This window comes from Chiloscyllium plagiosum, unplaced genomic scaffold (genome assembly GCF_037043375.1).
Source record: "Chiloscyllium plagiosum isolate Xiang-an unplaced genomic scaffold, Cpla_swu_hap1 HiC_scaffold_3, whole genome shotgun sequence".
NCBI lineage: Eukaryota > Metazoa > Chordata > Chondrichthyes > Orectolobiformes > Hemiscylliidae > Chiloscyllium > Chiloscyllium plagiosum.
In genome coordinates, this window is record NW_028270141.1 from 54811891 (window position 1) to 54828789 (window position 16899).

Consider the following 16899-nt stretch of genomic DNA (forward strand, 5'->3'; position numbering starts at 1 on the left):
TTGTAGAGTCAACAAACCCTTTCAGAGGGGTTGATTAAAATGTTATTTACTGCTGTTAAAATTAATCTATGGTTGCAATATTATAACTGCTGGCAATGCAAAGTAGGTCTTAATCTTCGCAGAATGAAACCAAATTCAAAGACAGAGTCTGAACTGCAGCAAAAATAATCTTTCCCCTCCTTCAATTAACGCTTTAACATGATTTACATTTTCCAAAGCCTAGGTTTTGTATCATTGATATACACATTACTATAGTCAAAACATTTTATTCTTACCATCTCAATGTCCGAAGACCTAAAAATACTCTACTTATTAATCTTGCAATTATTATATCTAAAGAGAAGTAAATTATGCTCAGAGAACTATAGACATCAATACAGACAGGTGAGGGGGAAATAATAAATTGAAAAACATTAAGAAACTAAAGATAAAAATAATGGTCAACGGATTTCAAAAGGGAGAAACTTGCTTGACCAATGCCACTGTAATCAAAAAAAAAGAATAACATAGTAGGTACAGCACATCTAAAAGTCTAAAAGGCATCTCATAAAATACCACTTCATAGATTAGATTAGATTCCCTACAGCATGGAAACAGGCCCTTCTGCCCAACAGGCACACCGACCCTCCGAACAGCAACCATCCAGACCTATCTCCCTCTGACTAACGCACCTAACTCTATGGACAATTTAGCATGGCCAATTCACCTAACCTGCACATCTTTGGATTGTAGGAGGAAACCTGAGCACCCAGAGGAAACCCACGCAGACACGGGGAAAATGTGCAAATTCTACACAGACAATCGCGTAAGGCTGGAATCAAACCCAGGTCCCTGGCGCTATGAGGCTGCGGTGCTAACCACTGAGCCACCGTGCTGCCCAAAGAAATTGAGCCTGACGCGATTTGAACACACAACTTCTGATGTGGAGTCAGACGCATTACCGTTATGCCACAAGCCCATAGTCAAGTGAATAAAGTTAATAAATGAAACAATACAAGATGGTGACTAGCAGCGACAGATTGCCAGTTGAAATACTGATACCTAATTTTTTTGCGCGGATAGAAAGGCTCTCTGTCTGAGCAAAAATGATACCAAAGATCCAAATCCAGAAGTTCCATCCACAAATGCAGCTCCTACTGTTTTCACAGGGACAAGGGAAAGGGGGGAGGTTCAATTTCAGTCATCCACAATGCACATAAACAAGTGAATACAAAAAAACTGTAGTTCCCTTCAATTTATGTTGATGTTGCAATGGCAAAAGAATGATTTGAGCAGATTGGAACTGGCAGGAGAAGGTCTAAACTTAATCAAGTTCTTTGGCATAGTAAGGTATCAGTGTTGAAACAGGTGACGCTAGAAAAGCACAGCAGGTCAGGGAGCATCTGAGGAGCAGGAGAGTCGACGTTTTGGACATGAACATTTTGGGAAACGTCTACTTTCCTGCTCCTCGGATGCTGCCTGTCCTGCTGGGCTTTTCCAGTACCACTTTTTTCAACTCTGACTTCTCCAGCATCTGCAGTCCTCACTCTCTCATGCTAAGGTATTGTTTTGGATATGGTCTCAGGATACTATTGGGAGTGGTCAGGTATACTTTTGGATTAAAAAATGGATACTCATTGGAACTGTGAATGGATCCCATGAGGAAGCTGACAACAGTGCAGTTTAGCTATCAAAGCACTTCAAGGTGAGGCAATGGCCTAGTAGTATTATCACTGGACTGTTAATTCAGAAACCCAGGCAATGTTCTGGAGACCTGGGTTCAATTCACACCACCATACATGGTAGAATTTGAATTAAATAAAGAAATGGAAGTAAGAGTTTCATGATGCCCATAAAATCCATTGTCAATTGTCAGAAAAACTATCTGGTTCACTAATGTCCTTTTCTGAAGAAAATCTTCCATTCTTATCTGGTCTGACTGTCATATGACACCAAACCCACAGGAAGATGGTTGTACTTGACTTCCACTAAGGCTGGGCAATAAATGCTGGTCGAGCCAGCAACACCCTCATCCAATGAAGAATTTAAAATAATCTCCTAACTTCAAGTATTATAAGAAAAAAACACTATTCCGTTCTGTCTCTTGATAGAGGCCCAAGCACCATCATTATATTTGCTTTACACCAGCTTCATGCCTGATTTCACAACTTTTCATCAACACAGTGGGATGCATGTAAATCCACAGTTTGACAGCTCTGAAAGCTTATAACGTTTTTGAAGTGGGACTATGAATATAAATATTTGTTGTTGTTCAGGAATAAACAACCTTCCACACAGTAATGGCCTTTTATTATCAGTGAGAGTTTTCTTTTTTTCTTAATTATATCTTTATTCAATTTCAGTAGTTCCAAGGTTTACCGATCATTAATATTGGATGAGTTGGCATTGCAAATGTAAACGAAAAGAATAGAGAGTGGGTGGCATGGTTCTGCACAAGTTGATTCTAAGTTTGCATCTGGGCCATAAATGTTGAGTAGATTGACATAGGTTGGCTTGGAGGATGCAATGAAGCATGGGAGTTGGGTAGAGTGACAGGGACAGTTTCTGTTCTCGAAACATAGAAAATAAGAGAAATAGCACTTCGACCACTCAACATTATGATTGATTCTAAATCTCAATGTCATATTCTCGCTGTTCCTCCATTCACCTTGATCCCTATAAACTGTAAACATATCTCTCTCTTTCTTGAATATATTCAGTGACTTAGCCTTTACAGCCTTCTGTAGTAGAGAATTCCACAGGTTTACAACTCAGTGAAGAAATCTTTTCTCATCTCAGTCCCAAATGGTCTACACCATATCTTGAGACCATGGTTCCACACCATTCAACCATTGAATATATCCTCCCTGCATCTAGTCTGTCCCATTTTGTTAAAATTTTATAAGCTTCAATCCGCCCCCTCTCATCCTTCTAAACTCTAGTGAATACAGACCCAAAATAATCTCTCCTCATAGGACAATCCTGCCATCCCTAGTATTAGCCTAGTGAACCTCCACTGGACTTTCTCTAATGCCAAGTATATCCTTTCTTAGTTAGGAAAACCAAAACTGCACTGTATGGTCTCACCAAGATCCTGTACTACTGCAGTAAGACTTCTGTACTACTTCTAAACTTCTAAACTCTAATCCTCTCTCAATTAATGTCAAAATACCATTTGCTTTCCAAATTGCTTGCTGCATCTATCTACTTTCATTTACTGGTGTACACTGGCACCCCTAATTCATTGTTCATACACAATTCCCATATATTACCATTTAAATAATACTCTTCCTTTCTGCCTTTCACACCGAAGTATATAATTTCACATTTAGCCATATTGAACTGCATCTGCCTCATTGTTTACCCTCTCAGGCAACTTATTTAAACCATCTTGAAACCTTCTTGCATCACCCTTATAAATCCCAAATCCACCCAATTTTGTGCCATCAGCAAACTATGTTCGACATTCTGTCTATTACCCTGGTGTACTTATGTAAAGTATGATTTGTCAGGATAGTACTCAAAACAACACTTTTCATTGTATCTCGGCACACATGACAGTAATAAATCAAACCAGATCACATCAAAACTTGAGAATGTTGCCAGGTCATTTATATATATCATAAATAGCCGGGCACTAAACACTGATCCTTGTGGTCACCATCTCTAGTCACTGCCCAACAATCTGTTTCCAATGTATAAACCAAATCACAATCCATGACAATATATTATCCCAATGTCATGGGCTTTAATGTACTAAGATGATGGACCTTTCCAAAGCCTTTTGAAAAGCCAAATGCATCACATTCATTGGTTCTCCCTTATCCTTTTGACTAGACATATCAAAAAAGACTTGTTGGTTTTTAAGTGCAATTTGCTTTTCATAAACCAATGATGGATTTGTCCAATTCTGTTAATGGTTTCAAAATGCTCTATTATCAAAATAGGGGTGGCATGGTGGCTCAGTGGTTAGCACTGCTGCCTCACAGCACCAGGGTACAAGGTTCGATTCTAGCCCCGGGCAACTGTCTGTGTGGAGTTTGCACATTCTCCCCGTGTCTGCGTGGGTTTCCTCTGGGTGCTCTGGTTTCCTCCTACAGTCTTTGAGAGAAAGTGAGGGCTGCAGATGCTGGAGATCAGAGCTGAAAATGTGTTGCTGGAAAAGCGCAGCAGGTCAGGCAGCATCCAAGGAACAGGAGAATCGAAGTTTCGGGCATAAGCCCTTCTTCAGGAAACGTCGATTCTCCTGTTCCTTGGATGCTGCCTGACCTGCTGCACTTTTCCAGCAACACATTTTCAGCTCTTTCCTCCTACAGTCCAAATATGTGCAGGTCAGGTGAATTGGCCATGCTAAAGTGCCCATAGTGTTAGGTACATTAGTTAGAGGGAAATGGGACTGGGTGGGTTACTCTTCGGACTTGTTGAGCCGAAGGGCCTGTTTCCACACTGTATGGAATCTAATCTTATCATGTCTTTTAAATTGGATGACCAAAATACATTCAATATTTCCAGGGTCACTTCCTTCAGTACTCTGGGCTGTAGATTAATGGTAAGGGTTGAATGGGGGGGGGGGGGGGGGGGTTGTCAAGCCATGAAGTTACACATTGTGCTGGAGTACAGTTTTGCTGTTGTTGATGACTGACTGACAGTGTCTCATGGATTCCCAGTCTTGAGTTGCCAAACCTGTTTGAAGACTGTCCCCTTTAGCACAGTGATAGTGCATGTAACACTATGGAGTATTTTCTCAATGTGAAGGTGGGACTTTGACTCCACAAGAACTGTGCAGTTCCCAATGCTGTCATAGGGAGATGCATCTACAGCCAGTAGATTGTTAAACATGAAGTCAAGTATATTTTCCCTCCTTATCAGTGTGCAAATTCAATCTTATTGTGTTATTGTTAATATCTTGTGGTAAGTTTGCCAACTAGTGATAATGTTGTAAATGCAGTTCTATTATAACCATAGAATCCTGACAGTGTGGAAGCAGGCCTTTCCAGTCCATCGAGTCCACTGACCCTCCAAAGAGCATCCCGCCCAGATTCAGCCCCTCCCCTATCCCTGTAACTCTGCATTTCCCAGGACTAATCCACCTAGCCTACATATTCCTAGACACAATTGGCAACTTAGCATGGCCATCCACCTAACCTGCACATGTTTGGACTATGGGAGGAAACCAGAGCACCCGGAGGAAACCCACACAGACAGAGGGAGAATTTGCAAACGCCACATAACTAGAGACCAAAGGCTGGAATCAAACCTGGGCCCCTGGTGCTATAAGGTAGCAGTGCTAACCACTGAGCCACTGTGTCACCCACTTGGTTCCCTCACTACCTGCTCTCCTGTTCCCTGGATGCTGCCTGACCTGCTGCGCTTTTCCAGCAACACATTTTCAGCTCTGATCTCCAGCATCTGCAGACCTCACTTTCTCCGCAAACCTAATCTGCCAGATATATCCCTTAAACCCGACCAGCCCATCAAAAGTGCTCCTGTTAAGCCACTCTTAGTGTTAGACACTGAAATACCCCACCTGGAATACACTTTGCGCTTTTGTCACCCTCAGTGCTTCCTCCAAGTGCTCTTCAACATGGAGGAACATTGATTTATCAGCTGAGAGAGGACAGTACCTAGCAACCTGCAGGAGTTTTACTGTCCATGTTTAAACTGAAGCCACGATATTTCATGAAGTCCAGAGTCAATGTTGAGGAACCCCAGGGCAACTCCCCCTGGATTGTATATCGCTGTGCCACCACTTCTGTTGGGTCTGTCCTGCCAGTAGCACAGGACATATCCAGGGATGGTAATGGCTGTGTCTCGACTTTTTCTGCCAGATATAATTCCTTAAGTACAATTATGTCAACACTATAATCTCAATCAAACAAAACTCCAAACTCCGGCTCCATCCTCTGCAACTGGATTCTCAGCTTCCTGACCCATGGACTTCAATCAGTGAAGACAAACAACAGCACTTCCTCCACAATAGTTGTCAACACCAGTCCCCGACAAGGATGCATCTTCAACCCCCTCTGCCAATGACATCTCATGTCCCCTCCTGGCTCTTTTTAGCTCTCCCTTTAGGTCTTTACTGGTATACTATGATCTGCCTGTATTGCATGTAAACCAAAACCTTAGGTACATGTGACAATAATAAATCAAATGTCAGGCTATTACTTGACAAACCTGTGAGACAACTCTAACCAATTTTTACACTAGCCCACAGAGGTTACTAAGGAGTATTTTGCAAGGTCAACAGGGCTATTTCTGCAGATGTCTTTTCTGGTGCCTAGGCTAATACTTGCTGGTCCATCCCATTTCATTTCTTCATGAGACTGATACAACTAGTGGCTTGCTAAGGCATTTAGAGTTGAAAATGTGTTGCTGGAAAAGCGCAGCAGGTCAGGCAGCATCCAAGGAACAGGAGAATCGACGTTTCAGGTATAAGCCATTATTCCTGAAGAAGGGCTTATGCCCGAAACGTCGATTCTCCTGTTCCTTGGATGCTGCCTGACCTGCTGCGCTTTTCCAGCAACACATTTTCAGCTCTGATCTCCAGCATCTGCAGCCCTCACTTTCTCTCAAAGGCATTTAGAGTCACAGAGTCATAGAGATGTACAGCATGGTCCAACTCATCCATGCTGACCAGGTTTCCCAACTCAATCTAGTTCCACCTGCCAGCACCCGGCCCACATCCCTCCAAACTCTTCCTACTCATATTCCCATCCAGATGCCTTTAAAATGTTGCAATTGTGCTAGCCTCCACCACTTCCTCTAGCAGGTCATTCCACACAATTACCACCCTCTGGGTGAAAAAGTATCCCCTTAGGTCTCTCTTATATCTTTCCCCTCTCACCCTAAACCTATGCCCTCTAGTTCTGGACTTCCCCACTCCAGGGAAAAGACTTTGTCTAATTATCCTATCCATGCCCCTCATGATTTTATAAACCTCTATAAGGTCACCCCTCAGCCCCGGACGTGCCAGGGAAAACATCCCCAACCTATTGAACCTCTCCCTATAGCTCAAAACCTCCAACCCTGGGAACATCCTTGTAAATCTTTTCTGAACCCTTTCAGGTTTCACAACATCTTTCCGATAGGAAGGAGACCAGTACTGCACACAATATTCCAAAAGTGGCCTAACTAATGTCCTGCACAGCCGCAACATGACCTCTCAACTCCTGTACTCAATACTCTGACCAATAAAGGAAAGCATACAAAACATGTTCTTCACTATCCTATCTACCCAGGACTCCACTTTCAGGGAGCTATGAACCTGCACTCCAAGGTGGGGGGAGGGGAAATGAGGAAACTGGAGAAATCCGAGTTCATCCCTTGTGTGCCTCATCATCCGCCTAGGAACCCTCCAGCCACAAGGGATGAACTCGGATTTCTCCAGTTTCCTCATTTGCCCTCCCCCCACCTTGTCTCAGTCCCAACCCTCGAACTCAGCACCACCTTCCCAACGTGCAATCTTCTTCCTGACCTCTCCGCCCCCACCCCCACTCCGGCCTATCACCCTCACCTTATCACCCTCACCTTAACCTCCTTCCACCTATCGCATTTCCGACGCCCCTCCCCCAAGTCTCTCCTCCCTACCTTTTATCTTAGCCTGCTTGGCACACTTTCCTCATTCCTGAAGAAGGGCTCATGCCCGAAACATCGATTCTCCTGCTCCTTGGATGCTGCCTGACCTGCTGCGCTTTTCCAACAACACATTTTCAGCTTTATATCCAAATGGCTAGTTCCCCCTGTATTCCATGAGGTCTAATCTTGCTAACCAGTCTCCCATGGGGAACCAGATCATCATACTGATCATATCTACCTCTCTGCCCTCATCAATCCTCTTTGTTACTTCTTCAAAAATGCAATCAAGTTTGTGAGACATGATTTCCCATGCAAAAGCTATGTTGACTATCCCTTTCAGAGGGCAATTGAAAATTAACCACATTGCTGTGGGTATGGAGTCAAATTTAGGCCAGACCAGGTGAAAAAGGCAGATTTCCTTCCCCAAGGGACATTAGTGAGTCAGATGGGGTTTTTTTCCCCAATGATCAACAATTTGAGTTCCAGATATTGTTTTCGAATTTAAATTCTACCATTTGCTGTGATGGCAATAAAATTCGTTGAACTTCTGGATTAATAGTCTAGCGAGAATATCACTAAGCTATCAGTTCCCCCACTTGATCAAACTTTTTATCTCTGTTTTAAATACTGAAATGCACCCAACGGTTAGGCTTGTTTCTGCTTCTGGCAACTTTCTAGATGTCTTCTTTGGATCTAACATAATCCCTAATTCATTTTGTTGAGCCACCTTTTCCCTTTCATTTTTGCATCAGACAGGAATGAGTAACTATTCTAATTCATTCACATGTTGTTTTAACCTGTTCACCATCAAATCCTGGGTAAGATTCCCCAATTCATGCCTCAGGCCATCGTAGTTCCCTCTATTTAGATTTAAGGCCTGACTTTCAAATTTGAAGAATTCACTCTCCATTTTAATCAGTCCTATCACATTATAGTAACTCTTCCAAGACAGCCACTAATTAATCGTTTCTCATTGTACAGTACCCAGTCAGGAACAACCCGTTCTCGAACTTGTTCCTAAACATGTCAGTCTAAAAGCCTACCACTTATACTAGTTTGAAATGGGGACAGCCACAGGAGACACCTGCACTACCTGCCTACCACTCCTAACTTTCCTGGAAATCAGCCATCTACCTGAACATATGTGCAGCATGGATCCATGCGATCCAATAGGTTTCATAGCCAAACACACAAATATACTAGCAGGGAGATTTGCTAGAGCTGCTCGGGATGATTGAAACTGGGGCGGGGTGGGGACCCAAAGTGACATTGAGAAAACAGAGATCAGTCTGAGACTGGTACACTTGGGAAAAGGATGAAATGTTATGAAGCTGTTAGTGTGTACTGTACCTTTCAGAGAGAGAGAAAGCTGGCAAAGACTGAAAGCACAGAGTGTACTGACAATTTATTGTAACATTTGGTTGAAACAAATAGGTGAAGTTGTGTTGCCATGAAACAAAAACAAATTCAAATTCAGCCAGTTTAAATTGTGCCCCAGATACCAAAATCCAATCAAATTTGAATTTTACTGTTTGAGATGACATCAAACCAATGAAATAATCCAAAGTTTTGGGGGTATAAAACTGGACATTTTGAACAGTTAAGGGGACAACTACAAAGAGCACCAACAAAAAGACTGCTAGCCAAATAGCTCTCTGAAAGGTACCTGTCCACAAGAAAGTTGTGCAGCAGAAGACCAAACAAAAGACAATCCCGGAAAATACAGAAGAAAATCTACAAAGGAGAATCGTCAGCTGGCTGGTTTTTGAAATGTGATTTTTTTTTGTAAATCTTAATTGTATTTTTATTTAATTGGACCAGTATTGTAGGGGGGATAAAAAAAATAGGTTTAAGAGAAAGGAGTTGTAAATAGTTTGTTGTTTTAATGTTCTCTGTTGGACTTATAAAATTGTTAATTTTTACTTTAAACAGTGAGACCTGGGATGGTTCTGTACCTATCAAAATTTAACAGATTACGGTGCGAGATGAACTTCTCTGTGCGTCGAGTTTAAATTAGCAGAGGGATTTACCCAGTGTCATAATAGAAGTCATACAGTCAGGGCAGGTAGGAATAAAGCAGAGAATGAGGTAGGCCTCATAGAATAAACTGCATTTATTTCAATGCAAGGAGCCTAGCAGGTGAGGCAGACAAACTCCGGGCATAATTGGCAACAAGGGATGTGGATTTCATAGCAATGACAGAGACATAGCTGAGGGATGTACAGGACTGGCAGTTCCAGAGTGTAGACGATAGAGGAAGGATGGAAAGGGATGCAAACTTGGTGGGGGAGTGGTGTTTTTGATTAGCAACAACATTATGACTATACTTACGGAGGATATTCCTGGGAGTACATCCTCGGATATTATTTGGTTGGAATCCAGAAATAAGAAAGTTATGATTACCTTATTAGGACTGTACTACAGACCACCCCAATAGTCAGCAGGGAATTGGGAATCAAATTTGTAAGGAGATCTCAGTTATCTGTTAGAATAATAGGGTGATAATGGTAGATTTTAACTTTCCAAACATAGAATGGGACTGCCGTAGTCATAAGGGCTTGGATGGAGAGGAATTTCTTAAGTTTGTACAGAAAATGTTTTGACTCATTACGTGGATGTACCTACTAGAGAAGGTGGAAAACTTTACCTACCTGGAAATAAAGCAGGGCAGGTGACAGTCAATGGGGGAGCACTTCAGGGGCAATGACCATAATTCTATTAGGTTTAAAATGATGATGGAAAAGGAGAAATCAGATCTAAAAGTTAAAGTTCTAAATTGGACAAAGGCCAATTTTGACAGTATTAGTCAAGAACTTTCAAAAATTGATTGGGGATGGATGTTCGCAGGGATGGCTGAAAGATGTGAAGCCTTCAAAAATAAGTAAATAAGAGTCCAGAGACGGTAAATTCCTATTATGGTGAAGTGCAAGGCTAGTAGGTGTAGGGAATGCTGGATGCCTAGAGAAATTGAGGTTTTGGTCAAGAAAAAGGAAGTATATGTCAGATATAAACAGCAGGATCAAATGAATCCCTAGAAGAGTATAAAGGCAGTAACAGTATACTTAAGAGGAAAATCAGGAGGACAGAAAGGTACATGAAATAGCTTTGGCATATAGGGTAAAGGAGAATCCTAAGGGATTCTACAAATACATTAAGGAAAAAAAAACTAGGGAGAGAATAGAGCCCCTTAAAGATAAGCAAGGCTGCCTATGTGTGGAACCACTGAAGATGGGTAAGATATTAAATGAATATTTTGCATTAATGTTTACTGTGAAAAAGGATATGGAAGATATAGAATGTGAGGAAATGTCCATATGACAGAGGTGATGGCACTGGATGTTTTAAAATGCATAAAGGTGGCTAAATCCCCAGAACCTGATCAGGTGTACCCTCAAACTCTGTGGGAAGCTAAGGAAGTGATTGCTGAGCCTCTTGCGGGGATATTTGTATCATCAATAGCCACAGGTGAGGTGCCAGAAGACTGGAGATTGGCTAATGTGGTGCCACTATTTAAGAAAGGTGGTAAGGAAAAGCCAGGGTACAACCAGTGAGCCTGGCATCAGTGGTGGGCAAGTTGTTAGAAGGAATCCTAAAGAACAGGATTTACATATACTTGAAAAGGCAAGGACTGATTAGGGATAGTCAACATGGTTTTGTGTGTGGAAAAGCGAGTCTCACTAACTTGATTGAGTTTTCTGAAGAAGTAACAAAGAGGATTAATGATTGCAGAGTAGTGGACATGATCTATTTGGACTTCAGTAAGGTGTTCGACAAGGTTCCGCATGGTAGACTGGTTAACAAGATTAGGTCACATGGAATTCAGGAAAAAGCAGCCATTTGGGTACAGAACTGGCTCAAAGGTAAAAGACAAATGGTGGTGGAAGATTGCTTTTCAGAGTGGAGGCCTGTGATCAGCGTCTGCCTCATGGTGTGGGGTTCACTGCTTTTCATCATTTATACAAATGAGTTGGATGGGAACATGGGAGGTATAGTTAGCAAGTCTGCAGATGGCACCAAAATTGGAGGTGTAGCTCATCGCAAATAAGGTTACCTCAGATGAGCCAATGGACAGAGTGGCAGACGAATTTAAATAAACATGAGATGCTGCATTTTGGAAAGGTAAATCAGAGCAGGACTTACACACTTAAATGGTAAGGTGTGGGTAGTATTGCTGAACAAAGAGACCTTGGACTACAGGTTCATTGTTCCTTGAAAATAGAGTCCCAGGTCGACAGTATAGTGATGAAGGCATTTGATACACTTGCCTTGAGGAGGTAAATCAGTGCACTTCAGTGCATTGAGTATAGGAGTTGGGAGGTCATGTTGAGGCTGTACAGGACATTGGTTAGCCCACTTTTGGAATACTGAGTGCAATTCTGGTCTCCCTGCTATAGGAAGAATGGTGAGAAACTTGAAAGGGTTCAGATAAGGTTTATAAGAATGTTGCCAGGGTTGAAGGGTTTGAGCTATAGGAAGAAGCTGAAAATGCTGGGGCTATTTTCCCTGGTGCATCAGAGTCTGAGGGGTACCTTATAGAAGGTTACAAAATCATGAATGGCATGGATAGGGTGAATAGCCAAGGTAGGGGAGTCCAAAACTAGATAGCATATGTTTAAGGCGCGAGGGGAAAGATCAAAAAGGACCTAAGGGGCAACTTTCTCACGCAGAAGATGGTGCATGTATGGAATGAGCTGTCAAAGCTGTCATCCTCCACAATACTATTACTGGTTTGATTTATCCAATCTACATGTAAATTAAAGTCACCAGGGATTACAGATGTACCCTTATTGCATACATCACTGATTTCTTGTTCAATTCCTTGTCTTCCCTTACATGTGCACTACTGATTGGGGTTGATAGAGAACCCCTTTTGTGCCCCTTTTTCTGCTCCTTTTGTGTTTCATGTCTCCTAAGCTATAGATTCCAAGCCAATATGTTTCCTCACAAGTGCATTGATTTACTTCCTCACTAACCCTTCTGTCCTGACTAAATGATGAATAAAAATAATAAACACCCCTGGATGTTCAATGCCATCCTTGCTCATCCTGCAGCCATATCCCCACAACGCAACAATATTGCTAATTCATCTACCTTATTGTGAATGATCCACACATTAAGACGCAAAGCCTTTAGACTGGTCTTTTTAACTTTGTTAGTAATCTTAGCTTTATTTTACATTATAGCCCCATTTATTTGTCATCCTTTTCTACCCTCCACACTTGTTTTATTCTTTTTTCTCCCTACTCAGGTTCTCATCACCTGCCACTCTTTACACTCTCTGAGAATACAAAAATGGAATTACAAAAATGACATTAGAACTGCACAAACATGCTTATTACGAAAGCATGAATAGGCTGTGGTTCTTTGAGGTTTATAAAATTATGAAAGGTTTTAATTGAATGGAGAGCACGTTCACTCTTGCGGGCAATGTTGTAACTAAGGGACATAATAAATGGACAGTACGTGTATTTGGAAAGGCAAGGACTGATTTGGGATAGTCAACATGGTTTTGTGCATGGGAAATCATGTCTCACAAACTTGACTGAGTTTTTTGATGAAGTAACAAAGATGATTGATGAGGGCAGAGCAGTAGATGTGATCTATATGGACTTCAGTAAGGCATTTGACAAGGTTCCCCATGGGAGACTGATTAGCAAGGTTAGATCTCATGGAATACAGGGAGAACTAGCCATCTGGATACAGAACTGGCTCAAAGGTAGAAGACAGAGGGTGGTGGTGGAGGTTTGTTTTTCAGACTGGAGGCCTGAGACCAGTGGAGTGCCACAAGGATCAGTGCTGGGCCCTCTATTTTTTGTCAATTACATAAATGATTTGGATGCGAGCATAAGAGGTACAGTTAGTAAGTTTGCAGATGACATCAAAATTGGAGGTGTAGAGGACAGCGAAGAGGGTTACCTCAGATTACAACAGGATCTGCACCAGATGGGCCAATGGGCTGAGAAGTGGCAGATGGAGTTTAATTCAGATAAATGCGAGGTGCTGCATTTTGGGAAAGCAAATCTTAGCAGGACTTATGCACTAATGCTAAGGTCCTAGGGAATGTTGCTGAACAAAGAGACCTTGGAGTGCAGGTTCATAGCTCCTTGAAAGTGGAGTCGCAGGTAGATAGGATAGTGAAGAAGGCGTTTGGTATGCTTTCCTTTATTGGTCAGAGTATCGAGTACAGGAGTTGGGAGGTGACGTTGCGGCTGTACAGGACATTGGTTAGGCCACTGTTGGAATATTGCGTGCAATTCTGGTCTCCTTCCTATCGGAAAGATGTTGTGAAACTTGAAAGGGTTCAGAAAAGATTTACAAGGATGTTGCCAGGGTTGGAGGATCTGAGCTACAGGGAGAGGCTGAACAGGCTTGGGCTGTTTTCCGTGGAGCGTCGAAGGCTGAGGGGTGACCTTATAGAGGTTTACAAAATTATGAGGGGCATGGATAGGATAAATAAGCAAAGTCTTTTCCCTGGGGTCGGAGAGTCCAGAACTAGAGGGCATAGGTTTAGGGTGAGAGGGGAAAGATATAAAAGAGACCTAAAGGGCAACCTTTTCATGCAGAGGGTGGTACGTGTATGGAATGAGCTGCCAGAGGATGTGGTGGAGGCTGGTACAATTGCAACATTTAAGAGGCATTTGGATGGGTATATGAATAGGAAGGGTTTGGAGGGATATGGGCCGGGTGCTGGCAGGTGGGACTAGATTGGGTTGGGATATCTGGTCGGCATGGACGGGTTGAACCGAAGGGTCTGTTTCCATGCTGTACATCTCTATGACTCTATGACAGTCATCAAGAAATCCTATAGGGAACTCAGAAGAAACATTTGCCAAAATGGTGAAAATGTAAAATTCATTAGCACATAGATTAGTTGACACAAATGATACAATTGCATTTAAGGAGAGCTCAGTAAAATATAAAGGAGAAAGGAGCAGAAGGTTAAACAGATTAGAGCTGTATTAGGAAGGATGGAAGGACGCTCACGTGAAAGAGTGTTTCACTGCTTGCTTCAATCCTTATCAGAAACTTGATTAAAAATCATTCAATGTGCAACATCAGAGATTTAGTCTAGCATCATCTTTCATCAAGTTCATTTGTTAGCAAACTACTCTGCTCACCTTGGAAATTATTCCAATGTTTTCGGAAATGTATTACTGCCTTAAATCATAGTTCTTTGAACATTTGTACCTTTTAATGGTGAACCAAGCTTTGCCAGTGTGTGTGTGTGGTAACTTCAAAAAGAACTCTCAAGTTTACATTTCAGCTGTGCATATCCTTAAAACTCTCTATATAAAGCACCTGTCTGGTAAAATTGGCCAACAGATGCAAACAAGTGAGGTCTGAAGTTGTTTAAATTAAAAATTAAATTAAATTAAATTAAATTAAAAAGGGACATAAGCTCCCCAAGTCTGGCTTACAATTAAAAAATACAAACATCAACTCTGCAGTTTAATCCCACGTTGTACTCAACTAAGATCCAATGTAATGCGGCAAGTGCTTATTTTTGCTATCAGCAAAAGACAAAGGGTGTTATTATGGGTAAATCAACTTTCAATTTCAGATTACTAATGTCAACCAAAATTGTGGCAAAACTTCCCTCAATCTCCATCCCCTATTAAAGTATTAGCTTCAACCACAAAGATGTCAAGAAACTACACAAATTCCAAGTATGCATAATGATGTGGAAGAGCCGATGTTGGACTGGGGTGGACAAAGTTAAAAATCACACAACACCAGGTTATAGTATAAGCTTATACTCCACAACTACCGGATGAAGGAGCAGCGCTCTGAAAGCTAGTGCTTCCAAATAAACCTGTTGGACTATACCCTGATGTGTGATTTTTTTAATGAAGTATATATAACCTCAATCGTTATTAATCTTCTATAAAATTATGAGACAAAAATGACTACAATAAAAATACCATAGATGCTGCAAATCAGGAAAGAACAGAAAAAAATTGGTAATACTAGTACTTTAAGCTTTAAAGCTTTTAATGGTGAACGAAGCTTTGCTATTATACATACACACACACAAAACTCACTGAGTCTGTAGTAACAGTCAAAAAACACCCGCAAGTTTACAAAAATGATATCTTACCCACCAGCTCCTTTCATGTACAGAAGGTTAGTAGACACGTGTGCAAGGAAGAACTGAAAGCAACAAACCAAAGGATTGTTTTTAAATACAGATGAGAGACAATGCTTAGTCAAAAACGCACATGAATGAACTGAAGGAAGCATGGTGAATATTTTAAAGTACTCTAGAGAAAAATAAAAGCGTTATTGCTTAGAGCACCAAGGTGGCATAAACCAAGATAACAGCAGTCATAAGAAGGTTTAATGATGAGCTATATAAGTGTAGTGAAAGCTATATAGTGTATGCGACTAATTAGGCTATTCGTATTTGCTATAGATTTAAAGCATTGATAAATTGTGCACACTTGAACTCTCTAATAATTAGACTGTTATTCTGGGAATAAAACTATATTTTAGAGCAAGTGGCATTATAGTACAAATTATTCAATGGTACAATGGTTAAAGATCATGAGCTCAAATCACAGTGCTAAGTAAAATATATAAATGTAGGTCTGAAAATGTGTTGCTGGAAAAGCGCAGCAGGTCAGGCAGCATCCAAGGAACAGGAGAATCGATGTTTCGGGCATAAGCCCTTCTTCAGGAATCCTGAAGTTGGGCTTATGCCCGAAACGTCGATTCTCCTGTTCCTTGGATGCTGCCTGACCTGCTGCGCTTTTCCAGCAACACATTTTCAGCTCTGATCTCCAGCATCTGCAGCCCTCACTTTCTCCTCCTATATAAATGTAGGTGCCTTATATTTCAGTGACTGAAATAGTGCATTCAAATCTCACTCCTGTATCTCCCACTAGCTTTCCTGTTTTATCTTCTTTATTCCTGCTTTAAATTTTAATACAGATTTTGTATCTTTCAATCTTCCCAGGTTTCAAACATTCAGATTTCTAAATGCATATTCTTCCTTCTCTCTTTTGATCACTTACTTCTTTCCATTTCCCCCAGTTTATTTCCCTCACCCAATCAATAATTATACATCTTCCACACTTTTTTCTTTTCTCAGCAATTTCATTTTGCCACATCTATATTAGTATTTATTGGTGCATTTTCCTCCCACATGCCATTGCTCCCTTGTCACTTTCACATGTTATAGACTCATTTATTTTAAGTTAACATTTTTATCTGAAAACAACAAAGCGCAGACGTCCACCTTTTGAAACAGGTTGGAGTTAAGAGATTAAGTGACATTTTTCCCATCAAAATACATGGAACTACACAACTCCTGGAGATTGTCTCTGTCTGTCTGTCTGGACA

The 16899-nt window shown here is 41.3% G+C and overlaps 1 protein-coding gene across 1 annotated transcript in view; it reads right to left on the reverse strand.

Annotated features, from left to right (window-relative positions):
- lmbrd1 (LMBR1 domain containing 1) overlaps positions 1 to 16899 on the reverse strand; it is a 292459-nt gene that overhangs the window by 250832 nt on the left and 24728 nt on the right. The window lies entirely within an intron of this gene.